Here is a 20207-nt window from a genome sequence, read left to right as displayed (position 1 = left end):
AAAAGACATTTAGTTTTTTTTTTTTTTAAATATTTATTGTTTAAATTTTTTTACAGATGATTTATAGAATGGTGTTCAAAAGTACAAAATTTAAATTGGAAACACTCCTTAATCAAAAATCAGTTAAATAATGGAGGCCATGTTTATCATTTACACATGAAAAACAAACAAACAAACAAACAAATAAATAGATAAACAAATAAATCAATCAATGCTGAAGCCTTCCATTGGGAACTGATCAAACAGCAAGGGATAGATCCAAGTATCTGGAAAAAAAAAAATTACCAAACATCCACGAAACACCACACCCGAAAAGTTTAAGTGGACTGTCGCACAAAAGCACAAACCTCCAACTACCACCTAAATCACTTGAACAAAGTAAACAAAAGAAGACAAACTCAAATCAGAATTAATTGGGCAGTGTACAATTTCCTGAACTTAACTTTTTTATGAATAAACATAACTTATATATCAAAACCCATACTGAATCAGTTTTAACAAAATACTGGCCTCAAATTATTCTCTTATGTGCACACACATTTGTTTAACTAGTCCCAGCTTTGAGTCTTTTCATACTGTTAGTATTGCAAAACACCGCCATGTGATGGTAGGTTGAGAACCACTATAACAAACCAAGGCAGACCAAACTGTGCATGGACTGAGCCAAACAATGATGACAAGTGTCTCTTCAACTCCATGTTGGACTTCAACTTGACTGAAATAAGTTACTTGGCTTTCTTCATCATTATTATTATTTATTTATTTATTTATTTATTTATTTATAAAGGAGTTTAATAAGTTGGGTTTGCTTATTTAGCCTTTTCGCTGGAGTAATTTACAGTTAGCAGGATGTTTTTTTTTATTTTTTTTTTTATGCCCACTAAAGATACATGTGCTATAAAAGTTTTAGTATTTGCCAGTCAAAACTTCTGACATTGTACATGAAAACAGATAAAATATGTTTTTAGATTCTCATAAAAGTGAAACACATTTTTGTTGTTATAGTTTCGCAATTCAAGCAGTTTTTTTTTATATCGACTTTATGATGCAATAAACAAAATGACAGAAAATAAACATAAATTAAAACCATGCAAAAGCTAACATTTGTTGTTTTTCCTTTAAAACAATTAAATGAATTTCTATTGCGGGCAGCACGGTGGCGCAACTGGTAGAGCTGCTGCCTCTCAGCGAACAGGTCCCTGGTTCAAACCCCGGTCCAGGTGCCTTCTGGGTGGAGTTTGCATGTTCTCTCCGTGCATGCGTGGGTTTTCTCCGGGTACTCTGGTTTCCTCCCACAGACCAAAAACATGCATGTTAGGCTGATTGGTAACTCTAAATTGTCCCTAGGTGTGAGTGAGAGAGTGAATGGTTGTTTGTCTCGTTTGTTTCTATGTGTGGCCCTGTGATGGACTTGCGACCTGTCCAGGGTGTACCCCACCCCTCGCACAGTGATTGCTGGACATGGGCACCAGCGACCCCCGTGACCCAAAATGGAATAAACGGGTAAAGATAATGGATGGATGGATGGAATTTCTATTGCATCATAGACTTCTCAAAGCGGACGCTCACCTTCTAAGTCGAACAAGGCCAGTAATCAGCTATTGACTCGTTGCACTTGTCAGCTCCCAAAATATTTGATTGGATTTGGCCACTGTGAGATCTCTGCTTTTAAGCCTTCCCAGCTTGCTCCGCAGAGACCGGATGTTCAATAAAGTTCCACTTTCAGCCTTTTCTTTCCCCCTCCCCTCTTATCTGGGAAGCCAAACTAGATAAGTGGCTCATCCAACAGTGGAGATAGAGCACTCACACTCTTAGTCCATTTGTCATGCAGCGTCTTCCCACCCAGGAGTTGATAGAGCAGCAATTAGACTCATGAGTAGGAGGTTAAATATTCTTTTAATTGTTATCAATGGCTAATGTAATCCTAAGGGTTTTCTGTCCAAGTGCCTCATTTGGCAACATTTGGTGACTGTATCTTTTTCAGCCACAGCATTACTTATTGCTTTTTTACAAAGTTGCATTAATTTAATGGGACTATCTGTATTATAAGCATTTTTCTGAAAATAACCTACATTGAAATCGGAAGAAATACTTTGATATGTTATACAATACAATTGGATTATTAAAACAACACATTAAAGACCATCCTGCAATGGGAAAACAAGAAAGACAATGGTGACAGTTGCACACAAGATAAAAGGACGTATAGACTCACTAGGTGTTTAGCTAGGCACAAGGACTGGAGATGTACATTTGAAATGGGTCACTGAGTGTGGCAACATGTATATTTTCTGATCAGTTCACAAATAACATCAAACAGTATAGACATTATTAAACACTCTTTGATCTTCATGTCTCATTTCTTTTCCAAAAGCTGCTGAGAAACATCACTCACAAAGAGGTAAACAGCTAAACCAGCACACAGCACAGAATTATTCTCAGAAGAGCATATTTAATGAATGTCAGTTGTTCTTGGTTTAATTACATATTCATACAGCAATGTCATTCTTATAATATCACACCAAGATCGCTTGATATGTTTGTGAAATTCTGACAAGGTGCATTTGGTCCTTGATTGTTGTTGTTGCAAAAGAACGGGTGATGGAGGAGAAATATTGTTTTTGCATGTGCTTTTGGTCTGTCCTTAATATTGCTCTTGAATCCCTATCCAGATCTTAATGAAACCTTCACAAAGTAATCATTGGGTTGATATCTGCAAACTGACTCAGCCCTATGCATTGTGGCCACCACAACCAATAAACTTAAACACAAAAATGGTTATAACTCAGCCAATTATGCAGACATTGACATGTATTGACAGAGATGCCGTGAGTGCTAGCAAACCATGCGACATGGCACAAGTAATCATAATATTACAGGCGACTGTAAACGTTATTTTCAGGGATGACCAAAGTGGTTATAGCTATCATTTTTCAAAACAAAATAATATTAATCTAAAACTCTGGCATGAAAGGTGGTGGGTGGTGGTGTGCATTACTTCAAGGAGTGTTTGGTATTTAATTTCTGCTGGGTTTTTTTTCATTGTGCGTCAGAATCGGACTGGAGATTCAAGTCTGAAACAAAGTTGTACAAATTGCACCATGAAGCTTGATAATGAAGAAATCATAATCAGCTTTATTGTTGTTGCACCGAAGCGCAACAAAAATACATTTCATTACAGCCCATCCGAGTGAAGCCTAATAGATGGGGTGACTGAGGCTGCGCAGCCCTTTTTTTCCCAGATAAGGAAAAAGAAACAGAGTGTAGGTGTGTAAAAAAAATAAAAATAAATAAATATAATCTCACACTGTCCTGTGTGAAAGTTGCAAAAAATGACCTCAGTACATGAAACTGCAACATACTGATGACATAATACGTTTATGCATGATAAGGCTGACGAGGGCAGTGAGTTGTCTGTTGACAGTGCCAGAAAGTTCCATAGTCCTGACAAAGATGGCACAGTGTCTATCAGCCGGCTCAACTCTGACACAGATCCACAGATGTCCTCAGGAGGGGAGCAGAGCTTCTCGTTCACATGAACAACCAGGATAAGTTTGAGATAGCTGACCAATTCAAGGCCCAGTGGGGAAGCCAAATTCAGATAAGTTATTTTGGGTCAGGCAACCTCTGCTTGAATTTCCATGGCAGCCTTCAAAGTTCTGCTGGTACGTGTCACCGGCGATTCCAAACAGCCAAATTTTGTGGTCACACCACCAGACCGAGCTTGTAACCTTCTCCAAGGTCGATTCCTTCCTGCCAGTGAGTCCCAGGAGCTGCAAGTGGCCTGTGATTCTCAGAAATCGCATCCAGCTTACAGATCAGCTCATGCAGCGTCTGAGAGCTTACTGCTCGGAACATTCCTTCATACAAAGCAGGCAGCCTTACAATTGCCAGAACCGCTGCCACCATCTTCCGAAGTTGTATGTATGCCAGAAAACCGCCAACTCCCAAAAAGCAGAAATCCGGTTATCATAAATCCAATTATGTACGCGTCTTATACATCTTCAATGGACAATACAGATACACCATCTTTCACTGGTCCCAGGAATCCATAGTATATCCAGCTGCGGGTGTCCCTTCAGGGCATGAGGGCTCTCCTTCGCCCTGTCTTCTCATCAAGAAAATTTTATCAATTGAGTTGAGAGACCAGCTGACCAGATCCATAAACTCCAAAACTGTTAATTCAAACACAGTTGGCTTTAATATTCTTCATTTCATCAATTTGTTAAAGCAGAACAGTTGACCATGAGTTTATTAATAGTCTATCGGTTTATGATTTTTCACCTAGATTTCAATTTTTTAATGTCACACACATTTGGTAGGTCTTACTTTTACTTAGTGATTTATAACTTAAAGCATTTTGGATTTCTGTTTGCAGCCTGATGTCTGTGGATCTCTTTTTGCTATCATGGTTATAACTTCTTGCAAAGATTAAAAAAAACAAAAACAAAAAAAACATATCAAAACACAAGACTTTTTTTTTTTTTTAAATACAGCAGTGTTGTAAATGGTGGCATAAACTATATATCTTTTTATTACTGCCTTTAAACAATTTACAAGGTCTGTATTTCAGAACAGTTTCTGGGATATTGATAGCCGTGTTACTTGTCAAGTTTTCAATTACCACCTAATTCATAACAGGCACGACCCTCCCCTCCTCAGTCTCACATGTCTCTGGCACAGTTTTTTATGAGGTATACATTATTCAGTGCAGTGGTGCCTGCTCCGTGTGTGTTGATCCAGGACTCTATTTCCTGCTTCAGATGTGATTATTTAAATCTGACATTTGTTATGAAGCTGTCTTCAATGTCTGTGATGATTTGGAATACATTACAGTTCTTGAAGAGACAAGATATCTTCCATTCCCCGTGTGGTAAACCACTGAGAAAGAAATGAATTACAGCTAAAGCCCCTCAAACTCCTTTCTCCTTGTATTTTTATTTACAACCTGATGTACTCAACTTTTCTGAACCAAGTCTCTATTGGAAGTTCATAACCGGGCCAGTCTAAAGCGCCTGCAGTGTGATTTTCAACTTTATACATTTCCAATAAAGAATTGTCTTCGACTGAGACACTGAACCCTGCATTGTCTCCAAAACCTTCCCTGACATAGAAATGTTTGGCTGACAGAGAAAAAGTAATGTGTTAATTAAGTAGAATGACTAAAAAAGTGTCATAAAATGTTAAAAGGGTGAGTGTGACTTGTAGAGTGACAGTGCTTTCAGTAATGACAAGACCATGGACGTGCTAAATAAATGCTTCTCATTTACTTACACCATGGTAAGTATGGTAAGTATCATTCTGATAATTCAGTTCCAGTTTTTAGTTTATTTATATATCATCATCACAACAGAAGCAACAGAGCAAGCATGATGGCAACAGTGTAAAAAAATAAAAAAATAAAATAACCCAAATAAATAACCTCCCTCATGAGGAAGAAACCTTTTGCAAAACCAGGCTCAGGACAAGCGTCCGTCTGCTTCGACTGGCTGGGTTTGAGAAGAACAGAAAGGAGGAACAGATGCACAATGGCAGGTTGAGAATCACATGTTAAGATAAAAATAGTATCAAAAGAAAAATATTCAGTTTTAACAATACATTTAAGGAAATAAGGTATTTTTTGTCCTCCAGTAGTCTAAGCCTATGGCAGCATAACAAGCCAACACTAATTATAGGATTTATCAAAATGGAAAGTCTTAAGTCCAGTCTTAAATCTGGACAATGTGTCAGCCTTGTGGACAGAAACTGGAAGTTGGTACCACAAGAGAAGAGCCTGATAACTGAAAGCTCTTCTTCCCATTCTGCTTTTGGGAAACTCTAGGAACCGAACCGCAAGTAAGCCTGCAGTCTGAGAGCGAAGTGCTCTCGTTTGGAAAATCTAGAACAATAAGATCCCTAATATAAGATGGGGCTAGGTTGTGGAGGGCTTTGTAGGTTAGAAGTGGTAATTTGAATAAAATTCTGAATTTGACAGGGAGCCAATGGAAAGAAGCTAAAACTGTAGAGATATGATCTCTCCTACTAACTCCATTTTAAGACTCTGGCAGCAGCATTTTGGATCAACTGAAGACTTTTTTTAAAGACTTATTTGGACACCCGTATAACAAACCATTGCAATAGTCCAGCCAAGACGTGATAAATGCATGAACCAGTTAATCTGTATCATTTTTAGATAAGATAAGCCCAATCATTTTGACATGACATAAAAAAAAATCAAGACAGAACATATAAAATTGTACTAAAGTTTAAGGACAGAAAATCAGTGTAAAACATAAACCTTTATGTTCTTGTCGGTCTTTTTTAAAGAATGTTTAGATAAAAATGTTGCCATTTTATCACTCGGCTTACTGTAGGTAGAAAAATCGTTCAAATTTTAGCTTTGATAATATGCCCCTAAATCAATGAAAGATTGCAGAGGAAGTGTCAAGTGGCTTAGGAACTGTCAAAACAACAATCACATGACCCCTGCAAACAGATGCATCTCTTTGGGACCATCGGTTTGATTTCCACATCCGTTCTAGAGGAAAAGCCATCAAACACGTCCCTGGAGAAATCTCCAGGAAATAATAAAAATATATAGATCAATACTGAATTGTTTCTATTGTATATCTATCTATACCTGTATTGGGATGTTTTCTTCAGTTTAATTAAAACAATATGTAACTTTAAACCGGATATTTCAAAGACTGGCATTTCCCATTTATTGCAAAAATGCTCTGTGTCAGAAACCCAAGTAATCCATTGACCTCTGGTACCTTTTTTGGGCCTAAGCAATTTTATTAATTTTTTTCCCTAACACACTAGCTCAGGCTGTAGTCTGGAGCTAATATTTGCCTGGATTTTTCTTTTGAGTTTTGAAAACCATTGTTGGCAATTTTTTTATTTTTTTTTTTAAAGCACTGCCACACTTGTACAATTCATTCTTGGATCATATAAGAAACTACTTTCATTTAAGAACTTTAAATGCAAAATTATAGAAGCCAACAACCAATTAAAGTGTTATGGGCACCATGTTTAACACCTAATATATGAACTTAAATCAAAACATAAACCAAAAAAAGAGCTTCAACACTTCTAAGAAAACAAATTAGTAATGAAACAATGAGCTCATTGCCTCTCAGGTTTTGCAATTTGCATTGTGGTTTTCTTTTTGACACTATAGAGCTGCATTCGTGAGCAGTTTTCATCTGAAATTAATTAAAACCATTACATGACTTTGTTTTATAAACATACATGATTCTTTAAATATCTCTTGCTGCTGTTAGTAATTCCTGCTTAAATTATTGTGAAACTATGGTTTACAGCATTATTTCTACTTACCAATTAGTGGAAATACTAGAATAAAGGAAATGCATAAATACCAGCCATTGTTTGAAGCAGGTTTTAAACTGTCAAATAAACTAAAATAAAATGGCTTGAAGCAATAACATGACCAACTACAATTTACATAAATAAACTCTACTGGCCTTTTTCTTAGGAGAGCTTAAAATGATGTAATGATGTAGCTTCAAACTGGCTTTCTTGTTGTGGGAACCAGTTAAGAACCAGCCCTAGAACCAACTTTATTCTACCACTGTAACTGGGAACCCCAGCAGAAGTTCAGAAAGAGAAATGTTATAAATGGATCAAAATGAGGAGATAGTATAATATTTCTCCTTCCACCTGCGTAATATCGCTAAAACGAGAAACATTTTATCTAAAAATGATGCAGAAAAACTTGTTCATGCATTTGTCGTATCTAGTCTGAACTATTACAATGGTTTATTATCTGGGTGTCCAAATACTACTTTAAAAAGTCTTCAGTTGATCCACATTGGTGCTGCCAGTCTTAATGGGAGTTATTAGGAGAGGTCATATATCTCACGTTTTAGCATCTCTCCATTGGCTCACTGTCAAATTCAGAATATAATTCAAAATATTACTTCTAACCTACAAAGCCCTCAACAACCTAGCTCCATCTTATATTACAGATCTTATTGTTCTATATTTTCCTAACGGAGCACTTCACTCACATGATTGCAGACTTACGTGCAGTTCCTAGATTTTCCAAAAGCAGAATGGGAGGAAGATCTTTCAGTTACCAGGCTCCTCTGGTGGAACCAACTTCCATTTTCTGTCTGTAAGGCTGACACATTGTCCATGTTTAAAACTAGGCTTATGACTTTCCTTTTTGATAAATCCTATAGTTAGGGTTGTCTAATTATGCTGCCATAGGCTTGAACTACTAGAGGACAAATTGTAACAATTCATTTTAAGAAATTAGGTCAATTGAATAGTTTTTCATTTGAAATTATTTCTATCTTAACATTTGATTCTCAACCTGTCGTGTATCTGTTCCTCCTTCCTGTTACACTCAAACCCATCCGGTCGAAGCAGATGGCCACTTGTCTTGAACCTGGTTCTGTTGGAGGTTTCTGCCTGTTAACATTGAGTTTTTCCTTTCCACTGTTGCCTCCATGCTTGCTCAGTTTGAGTCTGAGATGAAGTTAAACTCAAAGCAGTCTGCTCCTCAAATAAATAATGTTATTAACTAACTTTTTATGTATATGAATGTTACTGTTCAGTGCCCTGAGAAGACTTCTGCTGTGACTTGGCACTATATGAACTGAATTGAATTTAATTTACCCTTTGAATAAAGTTGTACTACATCAGAACAATAGACATTTGTATTTAGTAGCCTACCATCTTTTAAAGGATACTTGGCTGCAGTAAAACTGCCAACCAAGACTGGAGAGTTATTTCTAACACTAATGGGATCGGGACACTTTTATCAGGTGCTTTCATCGGTTGATTAACTAATGCATTGTTCTTTGTTGCCATGTTGAGAGTTGTTGCAGTCATCTTTGGTTGAAGAGGTTAAGTCAAGGTGAGATTCAATCAGGCCAGCAGTGCTGTCCATGGCTGGACGGTGCTGGTGTAATTACACTCTCCACGACACGTGCTGAAGCTCCAGATGAGGTGTGGGCATTATTAGGGGACTTGGGGAAACCTCATCTACACAAACATATTGTTTCACATTTTTCATGTTAATTACATTGTCAAGATTTGGTGTTGCTTTGCATCGTGAACACAAAGTTTCAAGGTGACTTTTTTTTCCACCACCTGATAACACCTTGAAAGCTGAATTTGATAACATTTTTGTTTTACTTTGGTGATTTTATGCATTTTAAGAAACACTTACCTTGGTGGTGTATTATACTTTTAATGCTCGATAAAATGTGTTGTATTGGTGACTGGGAGCCAGTTTTTTTATGGTTTATGGTTGGTTCTCAATGACACAAATTATATATAACTATAATGACTATAATGAAAATGTACAACAAGATCTGTTTCTTGGCCAAGACACAAATCAGGAAGAAGAAAAAGCTTTAAAACTTTTGAACCAGTAAGTTTACTTTCCTCTACAGCATAAAACAAGCTAAAACTGAAACTACCACCCAGCTGTCATGGCAAAGCTGTGACTGGAAGAGCCACACTGCCCATTACCCAGCTTTTTATTTACACTTATGAGACACTGAACATAATGAACACAATTTAGATGACTGTTATTGTGAAACCTGATCCCATATGGTCACTTAATGGTTGATTCAAAGTCATTTTATCATCTCCGTCCTCAGTCTCACAACTTTCCAAAACCTCTTGCAATTCCAAAGCCCATGAAGTGATCATTTCAAAGGGGAAGGCTTAAATTGTGTAATAATAGCACATTAAAGTTTAAATCATGTTCACAGTAAATGTTGTGGAAGATGTTGGTGCAATTTAATGCATCTAGCAGTGCTTATTAAATTATTTATTTTGTACACAGATAAACTCAGCATTAATTTACTGGTAATCAGGCCACTTAATGCTTCTGCACCCTTTTATTTTGTATAGGATTCAACATGTCTAGAAGTGACCAATCACATTAAAATATAAAAAAGTAGATGAATCAAAGTCTGTTTCAGAAAAGTCATTGAAGCCAATTCCAAACAATATTAAAGAGCAAAATTGGAAAGAGAAAATTGTTGTTAACATGAACCATGAGGACAAATTAGATGAGAGCATAGTCTCTAATGTAATTTTTGTGGCATGTTAAATTGAATTATGCGTTTGGTGAAGCTCAGCATTATTTTCAGCTAGCTCTTGTGTGGAGCAGGGGGACTTGGTCCTCACTCCTCACTGATGCAGCTCACTACAGCAGAGTAAATTTGTATCCTCTTGTGTATAGGTGTGTCTGATTGGTAGATCAAGTTTTATGTCCCCCTGTCTATGACTCTCATTGAATTACCACCATGTGGGCTGAGCAGCTGTTCCTTCTGGTCGCAGCAGGATGCTGTCGTTAATTGAAGTGTAATGGGCTCAACAGCAGGGAAGGTCAGACAAAGCTCTCTGCTGATGCACAGCCTGTTTGCTCCTTTATATGGTGTACGGAGAAACTTCTCCTGTCTGAGGTTAGGCTTCAAGGCTGAAATTCTTATTTGCGCAACATTTATTCTAAAACCTAAGGGTTCCCTTTGTTCTACAGGTTGACTTATAAATGTTTTTTTAAATAAAAGTTGAAATTTGCTTTAAGGCTATTCCCGGAACATTTTTATATAATGTCTACAATCATTACATTGTTGCTTTATGTTTTATTTGAACTGCAGCTGCACTATTCACAAGCTTTTATTTAGTTGTGCATTGGTTATAAATCTTAATGTAAAGCACCATTTAACCTAAAGATTTGTTTACTTTTTTTATACAGCTCAATAAAAAAAAAAAAGAAAAAAAAAAGAAGTTAAATCAAACAACTTGTTTTTGTTGTTTTCATGCACAAAGAAAAAAATGCCACTTGGTTAGGTTTAGGCATTTGAACGCCTCGATTTTGGTTATGATTTATTTATTTATTTTTGCATTTTTAATGAAAGATTGGATTTAAAACTTGTGGTGTTTTCCTCAAACCATCATGTGAAATAAATGGCATGATTTCAGTGGATTTCAAATTGAATCCAGTGGATTTCAAAATTGAAATCCACATTTGTTCTAGAATTGCACTGCTCAAAGTGGCTGCATGTTGGAGTAGCTCTCTTGCGTTCATTCTGAGATTTTGCTTTTGAAAACTTTAATTACTCTTTTTTTTTTTCCTGGATGTAAATCTCTTGTTTGGATATTCTCTGGTATCAGATGCTGTGCCACTGGAAGGATTTTTACTGTAACCTTTATTCTTTTGGACATTTGTTATGATGTGTAACCATAGCAGTAAGGTGGTTTTATACAACTGGAAGCTACTGATTAACATCTCAAAAAATACCTGAATAATCCTTACTGTGTTGATATTTTAGTACATTTAAAGTTAAAGTAGGTATGGGTTGAATCCTAAGTACCAACAAGATTTGCGGATTTGGAATAATTATAGGCACATCTTGTAACAAACAAAGGTGCATAGTCTAACTGAAAGCAAAATCTGTGAATCCTACACATTAGCTGTATTTCTTGGACAGTTGAAAAAAAGCAGAAATTGCATCTTCATCAATAAAAACATATGAAAAAGAAAACCATCTGATCAGAAACCCAAGGACATCTAGCCATTTTGGTTGTTTATTGCCTAAAACATCATACAGCACAACAAATAAGTGTACACAATTTTGTCAGTGCTTTTCTTGATTTTTTTTTTTCATTGCTACAAACATTCATGTCACCAGGAATAAAACCTTCAGCACAATCCTTCTCCACCAACTGCAATGCTGCATTCTAATCTCTGTCCCGAATGGCTCAAGATGCAATCCAGCATCTCAGTGATATGATTCTTGAAGTACGGCGTTGAGATCAGTAGCAAAGACACCAATATTTTAAATTATTAATTAACTGTAAAGCACACATTTCACATACTAGGCAGGTGCTGCATGTGGTCCATTTGTGGATGTTTACAGTGTTGGAGTGAGTTGCTGTCTGTCTGTCTTGTCTATCTCTCTAGACTTTATTAGCTGATTAGTGAATAACACAATGTGAAGGGTAATATTGTTTTACTATATTACCTTTTTAATAAGTGGTACTTTTTAGTAAATATTAAAATTTGTGCTCAGCCAATGGTTATCCCCTGGAATGTCTTCATTAAATAATAAGTTGCGCTCTCAGGCCAAATCATAACATTGCATAAATATGAAAAAAAGTCTAGCATTCCTTAAAAAAATGCTTAAGGAATAAAGTTTAGAGAACAGTTGACAGCTAAGACAAAACTGATGGAATGCTGGGAGCGAGAGAAAGCTTAGTAAAAAAAAAAAAAAACCTGACACTTACATCAGCCCCATGGATTTATCAGTGTACATCACAGCAGAGCTGCTGATAGTTCAGAGCCACAAATTCTAAAATAGCTTGCTAAAACTTTGGTCAGATAAAGGATCAATAATCTGGAGTCATACTGTGCAATTCCTTTACTGCTGAGCGTTTTCCTTCTCAAGGATTCGAGCAGGAATGAAACGAAGGCACATGGGGTTACACCCGCCTCATCTCCTTTCAAAGGGAGGAATAATAACGCTCATCCATTTTGCAATAGAACCTGGATGACTGGAGCATTTTCCAGCAGTCAGTGAGCTGAAGGTACTCCTCGAACAGGTCACCCATTTATTGCAGGACTACCACAAAATACATACAATCATACACACATCCTCACACATAAGGTATTTTTCCCCTGCCATAGAAACCTATTGAGATGCATTTTTGCTGTGAGATGACAGTCACATCTTTTTAAAGAACTGAATAAAATAACCCACCAGCTTTATTTCTACTAGATTCAGAAATACAGTATTTTATGTATCCAATGTTTATTCCGGACAGTTTATTTATTTTTTTGTTGAGGTGTTTCGCCTCAACAAAAAGTCGAAGGGCTTCATCAGTCTGACGAGTCAAACTGTTTTGCCCATTAAGCAGTACACTCCTACAGTGGACCAACCAGTTTGCTGGTGATCAGATGGTTTCTGGGGGGCGTCCTCACCCCCGTGGACTCCTCCCAATCTGTCACAGCCAAAGTGGTTCAAGACAATAATCCAGATACAAAGTCCAACAATGTTCAGTCAGGTCAGCTGGACAGTTTCTTTTTTTTTACGTATCCCTGGCAGGAGTTCAGTTAGTCCATTTTTATGAATCAACAATAAGAAATAAATATATTATTATATATAAATATTTTTTTTTTTTCTTCTGAACACAATGAAGTGATTGTAGTCATTGTTACTGAAACTGATTTTTGCTTTTCATCGTTATTTGCATTTCTAGGCAGAGCTGCTTATGAACGATCCTTTTGAAAATCTGGTCGCCCTGTGAACCAAGCACAGTTAAAGATTTATGGTGTTGTGGAACACCCTGATGGGAGCTGAAGAAGAGATGTGGATTTTGAAGGTTTGAATGACGTGGTTCCATAATTTGTCCTGCTGTTAGATCACCATGATGTCATGTGCAAGTCTGATGTAAGAGTCCTACTTTGTCAGCTTCAATACTTTGTGAGACTTTCAGGCATTGTTCAGAATCGGAAATAACATCTGTCTTGGGTGCTTTTATTGCAAGTGAGCAGTTTTAATCGTGAGTGTTCACACCTAACAGTAAAGTGCACACCACAAAAGTTTTTTTTTGCAATCAATGTAAGTTATATCCTGATTTATGGAGCCATGTCACAGTCAGCTTTGCAACAAAGTCTGCTACAAATAACAACATAAGAATGCATTTCAGGTGTCTGAGTTTGTTTTGACAGTTCAGAACCATTTGAGTCACATTTGTGTGGTTGTTTAAGACATAACTTTTATTAAGTGTATCAAAGGGTGACTGTGGCTGAGTGGTTAGAGCAGTCATTGTCCAGTGCAAGAGTTGGGAGTTCAAATCCACCCGTGAACCCGTGATTGCATTCAATGTGCGTCCCATCAGTGTATGAATGTGATCTAAAGCACATATTAGTCTCTTTAGAATAAATTTTTCTAGGAATGCACAATAATATGGGCGCGGTATCAGCCGATATCAGCGATAAAATTAAATATCGGACATTGACCATTCCATCGAAATAACTCACATACTGTATAAACCGTGCCTTTTACATCTATCTGTTTTTGTATGATAACCCAGTGACAAGGATGCCTGCAGCGCCAGCGCAACATTATGACGTCACGTGTGCTGTTGAGTTTAGATTTGTGAAAATTTACAATTCTGTCCTGTTTGAGTGTTGTCATCGTGTTAGAAAATAAAGATCATGAATAAATTTGACATTAAAAATAATCCAAGTTGAAGTGTTACATCATTTTCAGCTCCCTTTTTGGCATCTGCATTTGGTGGCAGGCCAAACTGACAAAGACTATGCAGAATAATGTAGTATTTTAATTCCACAGCCGAGAAAACTATGTAGTCTCTGTAAATAGGTCTGGAAAAAAAAAATTCTGTATTGATATTGGCCAAATAAGTTTTAACATATTGAATATCGTCCAGAAATCCAATATTGTGCATCCCTTTTTTTTTGTTTAGCTTTATAGCGAGTGCTATATAAATGGGAAAATGAGGGTGCAGATTGTAGTGTAAAGCGCTTTGAATATCTTAATAAGATAAATGGACTGTACAGCACCTTCCTATAATTTACCAATTACCTAACAGACACAATATTTGTGTATTCGTTTGTTTCTATTGTACAGCACTTTGGCTGTCCTTGTTGCTGTTTTAAGTGCTCTATAAATAAATTGCTATGGTATGGTTATATGAGAGATGGCTGGTACAAGAAATCTGGACAATGATCAGTAAAGACTGAAGATTTTAATCCATAAAACTTTATCACAGTAACACTGAGAGCTGATCTGTTTTTTTAATTTTTTTTATTTTTTTTACAGAGCTGTGAAGAAAACATCATCACTGTGTTTAATTTAGATGAATGCTGCTCCAACTGTTGTTTTATGATTGACAAAGTACAGTTATAGCTTAAGGTGACGGCAGCGGGTCCAAATAGCTCTAAAAACAACCAGAACAAACTTGGCCACATAAAAAAAGTCATTTTGTAGTGCTCTTGTAGTACAGTCTGATTTAAAAAAAAAAATCCTGGCAAAACAGACATTTTATATTGAGGATTCTGATAAACAGTTAATTAAAACGAACAACAAACATGCAATGCCTTCAGAATATTCCCCAGAATGGCTGTTTAATTATTATTATTCAATAGCTGAATGACTTATTATTATCTATCCTACACTAAGATGTGCAGGTAATAGCTCCGCAGCTTGTGTGGAGTCACGTAAGTTCAGTAGATGATCTTAGGATAGATTAATTGCATTTAGTCTACAGAATGTTTGTGGATAAATGAGGTCCGGACTACCTCCAAAGGAGGATGTTTTCAGTGTGCCTTAAGGTCATGTCTACCTGTATTTAACACTATCCAAATGCAATTTTATCACCCAGGATGAATGTTAGGTAAGATATGAACAGGTCTTAGATTTATGATGACTCAGCTTGCAGGGGCAGCCGGTACATAAGCTGTATTCTGCCATTGCTCTCTGGGCTTTCTATTTCAAGGAATTGTATCTTCCAGTCTGAGAACACCAGCAGATGGTACAGACATCCTAAAAGTCCCTTTCAGCTGTTAAGACCGAGCTTGAAAACCAGCAAACACAGCATCTGCTCTAGAGTTATAATTTAAAGCTTACTACATGCATTATTGTCAAAGGTTTTCAGCACATACTGTATACTGGAACTCTAACATCTTTAAACCACTAAACGTTGCGCATGGTAGGTTTATAAAAAAAAAAGATACAATATGTTTGTCTAACAGAGGTACAATGTATTCATGTAACTTATCTACTTAGTGTTTTATTAAAAAGAAAAAAAATCCAAAATGAAGTAGATTGTGTATTAGTTTTATCTCTAGATGCTTCATGCTGTTCTATATGTACAATTTTAAATATTTTAAGTATTTTTGATTATTCTCAAACTGAATAGGCTACACATTTGCTGCAGAATACTGGAAGAAATGAGGCACAAATCTAGAAATGTGACCTACCATCTGGATTATATTGTAATAAATGCATTTAATTACAACAACAAAACTTTGTGTTGGATTGAATTAAGGACTGAATCCAAGAGGGACATGTTTTTTACCTCCATTTCCTTTTCGCATCCTAATTTCTGATACAATCAATACATACCTGAGTGCAAAAAAAAAAAAACAAGTGGCATTTGAACGTGTATTAACTTGCACGAAGACAGAAATGTGGCATTTGTTGCAGTGAAAATGATAATATGCTACTTTTGCATGTTTCATGCTGAAGCTTTTATACTGAAGCAAATCCTGCACTGCAGTGTTTTAATATATGGTTAAACAGATTAACTGTTAGGAAACAAACTGTCTTTTCTGTTTTTGTTTGTACTGTAAACTGTAAAATAAATAGTGCTTTTATAACTCAAATACAGATACAGGGGAAAAATGACCATTCTTATTGGACATTTTATGTACAATTTGTAAAAAAAAAAAAAAAAAAAAAAAAAAAGTTTTGTCAGACACAAATTTCGTTGCGTATTAAAACAAATAAGTAACAATTCAGTTTTACATATGTAGCCAAAGTAATCAGGCATATTGTGTGCTTCTACATGTATGCCTTTAAAAAAAATACACATCCCATTTATCAGTAAATCAGTTTACATTATCATAAATAATTACAATTTTAATGAAGTAGTTTATTGCAACTTTGAACTTAATGAAGTTGCAAAATCTATGTAAACATTTGCAAATGCAAAGCACTGATATATATATATATATTAATGTATATATATATAGGGTTTAAACTTTAATGTGTATTCAAAATGGACAAATCCATTAACTAAAATCTTCAAAATAGCAAATTTTAAAATATCTTTTCTTAGATCACATTTTCCCCTGGTGGCTCTGTGAGTCATTCATTCATTCATTCAACTTTTTATTTATATAGGTTAATCCCATTGAGCCTTGCGGACTCATTTACAAGAGAGACCTGATTTTAACAAAGAGTGAGGACAGCAGTGGAACAACAAAGACGACAATACTGAAGACGATCATAAAGGATGCGTACAAATTTTTTATTTATTTTTTAACAAGTGAAGAAAAAAAAACAGCTAGGTTGTAAGGCGATGTAGAAAACTAAAAACAGAGGTCAAGGTTGAGAGCTTCAGATCTTTTTGCAAGATATTCCAGGAAACAGGAGCAGAGTAGGAGAAGGTCCTTTTTATCTAGTTCAGTCCTCACTGAGGGAACACTGTAGGTCCTGAGAGTGCACGCTGTAGCTGCACTCACGTAGTGACATGTAGGAGGAGATGTATGAAGGCAATCGACCAGGAAGTCATTTAAAGATGAAAATGTACCAGTGGGAGAATCTGCATGAAGTTAATGATGTCCAGTTAACCAGGGTGCAGTGATGGGTGCAGTAGTTACAGCCAGTTATGAATCTTAGCGCACCATGATAGGCAGCATCCAACAACTGTAGGGTGCTTGTAGTGTTCATGTAAATAATGTCACCATAGTTGATGGAGGGAAGGAAAGTCAAAGTCACAAGGCATTTCCTAACATTCTGATCTATATATGTAAAAAGAAACACAGTTTAACTTTCAGTTTCCTTAACAAGTTTTCCACATGGAGCTTAAAAGAGAGATGCAAATCGACAAAGATACCCACATATTTGTAGGAATAGACAAACGCAATAGGGACACCATTCGAGGATAAAATCAGAGGAAAAACTGCTGGAACAGACTTCATGCGCCTTTTTATCAATTTTGCAACATGCTTTTTTTTTTTTTTTTTGAGCAAATTTCTTCATTCTGGCCACTCAACCATAAAAGTTTGACAAGTACAACTTGTAGACTGCTGTACTGATGGTTGATCTTTTTAAGGCTCTCCTGTCTCTACAATGAACCACTGAATCTCATTCATGGTGAACACTGACTAGTTGGTCAACAGTCTGATTAAGTCCCATCATCCTTAGTAATTTGTTTGACTATTACAAAAACCTGTTTCTTATATGCTGACACGATCTTGTTCAGGTCTATTCATGTATTGGTTCTTATTACATCAAGGTGCAAACAGTATTGAGAGATGTTTGATAGTAAAAAAAAAAAAGGCAAGCAAAATGTAAAATATGTTCAGACACTTTATAATCATGCGTGGGCTATTGTATTGTCTTGAAGTAACACAAACCTAATAACCATCAAAATCCATTTACTCAAATTAATCTCCGCCAAAGTTTGTGATGAAGTGTGCCAACAGAAGTCAATCTTTGCTATTGAGCCTAGAAAAAAAAAAGATGCACGTGCTGAAATCACTGCAATCTGCTCAAATCGTTGTGTATTTTCTGAAGCATGCAATGCGTGAATACAACTCTATTGAATGCACTCGCGCAACAAAACCTAATTGTCACTGCCAAAATAGAGCATTTATTTCCTTTTATGCTTCACCCATGTAGTGAGTGACAAATTGCGCTCCATCATCTCCATTTCCTGCTTGTCAGCTGTGTGTGGCACCAAGGTGTGTGTGTGTGTGTGTGTGAGATGGCAAACGATCAGCGATGCCTTTCTTTTTGCTGAACACCAGCTGTTTGTTAAATCTGGGTCAGGCACTGTTTGAAATAAAGCACATTTAATTTTTTCTGTGGTACCTGACATATTATTGAACAGCTCATTCATCCCAAACTAATTAAGTTATCTTAATGTTTGTGCATTTCAACAAGTGAGATTAGCTCATATGTAAGATTTTAATAGCAGGTCCCCTCCCATGTATTACGCTGAAGGGAACTGGATCAATAAGGTGAGGGTTTAATCCCTGCAGCATCCATCAGTCAATACAGGAAGTCATTCATTTGAGTATCTTTCCTCAGCATGAAACCACAGATCCCATGGCAAGATGCTGGACACGCTTCTCTTCTGTCCTCTTTTTCATTCATGGATGCATTCTGACATAAATCTGCAAACTCAACATTCAGTCTCTTTGACAGGGTTTCACTATTGCCTTGAGACCTTTTCTCTAGGCACGAACATGGAGCTTCCTTAAAGCACAAAGAGCCAACTTGTTTCCCTGAGCACTTCCACACGTGAACTTTGAGCTCAAACTCCGAGGAGCTCAAACTCTGCACATCTTTTCTGGAGGAAACTTCAAAGCTTGTGTGTGAGCATGGCTTGTAGTCTTGTGCTTCACCCATTCTGTGTTGCATTTTATTTTTGGTCATTCATTTGAAAGAGACAAAAAAAAAAAAAGCAATTGGTGCTCAGGTCTGCAGGTGCAGAAATCTATTTTTTTAATTAACAGAATAAATTTGCTCTGGAAAATATCTATTCGAAACAATCCTTAAAAGGTTTGTGTTCATTTACCTTAGAATAAAACAACAACTCCACATCCTGCAATCAACTCGTAGCTTTAGATCAATAATGTCACAGGCTTAAGATGTCCTTCAGCGCACTAATAAACACAAGTTCAATGTGTAACATTTGTCTCATGGGTTTCATTATGCAAATAGTTCAGTGGGAGACAGAAACAGACCTGTGTGTTGTGCCATGAGTGCTCCTGGCAGTTCTGATGGATACGCAAAGGTCAGTGAACAAAGTGAACATATTGTTCTGACATTTAGAACTGAGAGAAGCTAAAAAGGTATTATTAACGGTCTTGATGACTCAAAATAAGTTGACTTCCTGCCTTAGAATAGTCTAAGATGGGAGCTTTGTTTTTCTAAATTTGTTCTAAGGTTTCTGTTTGAGCTTTTATTTATTTATTTTTTTACTAAGGATCCACTTATGTAATTGTATTTCCTTTTGTATTTTGTGTTTATTGCGGTCTTCTTAACTATCTTCAAACTTTTTTTTGTCTCTTGTCTACACTGACTTAAAAAATATGCATTTGTTAGCATTTATATTCTATAGTCATTCCTTTCATTGTTTTGTCACAGCATTTCTGTTTTATTTTTTCATAACTGCATAAGCAGGGTACAGTAGTCCCTCGTTTATCACAGGGTTTACGTTCTGGACCCCCAGCAATAAGTGAAAAACTGCAAAGTAGAATGACATAGTTGAAAACAACATGGCAAAACAGTTCGGTCAACTAATAAATTTAAATCAACTACCATATTTTTCAAACGATAAGGTGCACTTAAAATCTTTTAATTTTCTCAATAATCAACAGTGAGCCTTATAATCTGGTGCACCTTATGTATTAATTCTGGTTGTGCTTACTGACCTCAAACCGATTTTATGTGTTACACGATGCTCAAAAATCTGTCAAT

The sequence above is a fragment of the Nematolebias whitei genome, chromosome 13, assembly GCF_014905685.2.
Source record: "Nematolebias whitei isolate Nwh7 chromosome 13, NemWhi1, whole genome shotgun sequence".
In the NCBI taxonomy this organism is placed as follows: domain Eukaryota; kingdom Metazoa; phylum Chordata; class Actinopteri; order Cyprinodontiformes; family Rivulidae; genus Nematolebias; species Nematolebias whitei.
Note: the sequence above shows the minus strand (reverse complement) of the source record.